Genomic DNA, 2,195 nt, shown 5'->3' with positions numbered 1-2,195 from the left:
TAAAATCTCTGGTTATCAGGTAGAATCTGCTTATCTTATCTTTGGAGGTCAGAGGAAAGGCAGGCTGCTTCTCAGCAGAGTTTGTTTCTCTTGACTTCAAAGGTCAAGGTGCTTATCAGCTAAGTTCCCTTTTTCGGGATCCAAAGTCTGTAGGTCCCTGTTGGGGAGGGGGGAAGCTGCTGCTTTTTGGAACCCTAACACTGTTGGGATTAACTCCCTATGAGATCATGTTTGGAAGACCCCCTCCCATTCTCCCTAATTTGAGAGCTGACTTAATTGCTGAATTTGATAACCACCAATTGCTTGTTTCTCTTGAGGCTGTGGCTCAAGCTCACAAGGACATATGGCCTTGCCTGAAAGATATCTACAAACAGTGCCTCCCCCTACACTGCACAGCTATTGACCAGGAGACCAGGTCTCTGTTCGCAGGTATCGCCAAGGAACACTTGAACCTCGTTGGAAGGGCCTGTTTGTGGTGCTTTTGACCACGCCGATGGCAGTCAAGGTGGATGGGGTTGCTATCTGGATACATCATATACATGTCTGGGGGATCGAACTACACCCCAGAGAACCAGTAGTTCTGCCAACTTCCACTTTGGCCTCCAAGGGATGGAGAATTTCAAAGCATCCTGTGATGACTAATCCTGGGTGTCAACTTGATTTGATCTGAGATTAACTGAAATGAAAGAGATATTCTTGATTGGATCATCTAAAGCTGGAAGACACACCCTAAATGTGGGCATTACCTTCTGATGGCAGCCGGTATAAAAGACCAAGGCAGAGGAGAATGCAGGGCTTTTTGCAGCTTGCCTTCTCTCTCGCTGGTGAGTTTGTCTTGCTGTTGTAGACTGAAGACTAGCTGATATTTTGGAATTTGTCAGACCTTCAGCACCGGATTGGGACTACTGAGACATCCAGCCTTGTGGACTGAGCAACTACAGATTCTTAGCCTCTCCAGTGTGGTGCAGCCATTGTTGGACTACTTAGACTCTCTCCTGTGAGCTAAGCTGATAAATCTCTATACATATATTTTTATTCTACCAGTTCTGTTTCTTTGGAGAACCCTGAGTAATACAGATTGTGGTACCAGGAGTGGTTCTAGGGAAACAGAATTGAAAGAATGAATTTCTTTAATGGGCTTGTTGGTATTTGGAGCAGGCTCTCCAAGTCAGAGTCTTCAGATAGCATGGAGAGTACTGAAAATCCATGGTGTAGACTATTTGAAACAATTATGGAGATAGACCCATTTGAATCTCCTAAAACTCATCTCTTGTGAAGAGCAAGAAATTTAATGACTCTACACATAAAACCTTTGACAATTTGTGAAAAAATAAGAAAAATAATTATGCTGGCTAGTTACTTCTAGTATCTCTGGATAAAGTAATGAAGATAAACAATGAGCTTAATGATAAAATTGACAGGCTCCAGATTCGAATCAAGAGTTTAAAAGTTTCCAAGTGTGCCCTGGACCAGAATCTTCTGTCCAGTAGCCAGAATGCAAAAGCTGCAGAAAATTAAGCTGGAGGCCTTAGTATACTTTTGGCTGACCTACAATGCAAATTTGATTTCCAGCCTCGAAGCGTATCAGCAGTAAAGGTGAGGGCATTGGTAGGGAAAGATTGGAATCCTGACAGGTTGGATGTAGATGTGTAGGAGAACCCTGAGGAGGCTGAGGATTTTGAATCCTCAGACTCTGAGGAATTTGATTCACCTCAGCAGACCCACCCTCCCGACCCCTTGCCTAAGGCAACTAATCCCCTTGAAGAAGCTAATCCCATTCAGCAAAAAGAAGCTGATGTCCCTCAGGGCCCAGTTGTTGCTGCCTTTTGACCTATATCCTGACTCAAAGCTAAGCAGGCCCCTAGAGGAGAGACAGAAAGTGTGGTCCATGAGGAGGTGCACTACACCACTTAAGAAAATAATGAGTTTGCCAATTCTTTCAAGCAGAAGTCTAATGAATATGTCTGGAAATGGATTTTAAGGGTATGGGATAATAGTGGAAGGAACGTAAAATTGGATCAGGGTGACTTTATTGCCATGGGTCCCCTCACTGGAGATTCTAGGTTTAATACGGAAGCTCGTGCAGTTACAACAGTGTTAAAAGTTTATTTGATTGGTTGGCTAAGGTATTTTTCAAAAGATCGCCCACTGAAAAAGAGCTGGAGATACCTGATATCCCTTGGCTTAGTGTTGAT

The sequence above is a fragment of the Nannospalax galili genome, unplaced genomic scaffold (assembly GCF_000622305.1).
Source record: "Nannospalax galili isolate Female #2095 unplaced genomic scaffold, S.galili_v1.0 scaffold113, whole genome shotgun sequence".
Taxonomy (NCBI): Eukaryota; Metazoa; Chordata; class Mammalia; order Rodentia; family Spalacidae; genus Nannospalax; species Nannospalax galili.
The sequence above is the reverse complement of the archived record's forward strand: the minus strand, read 5'-3'. Positions refer to the sequence as shown.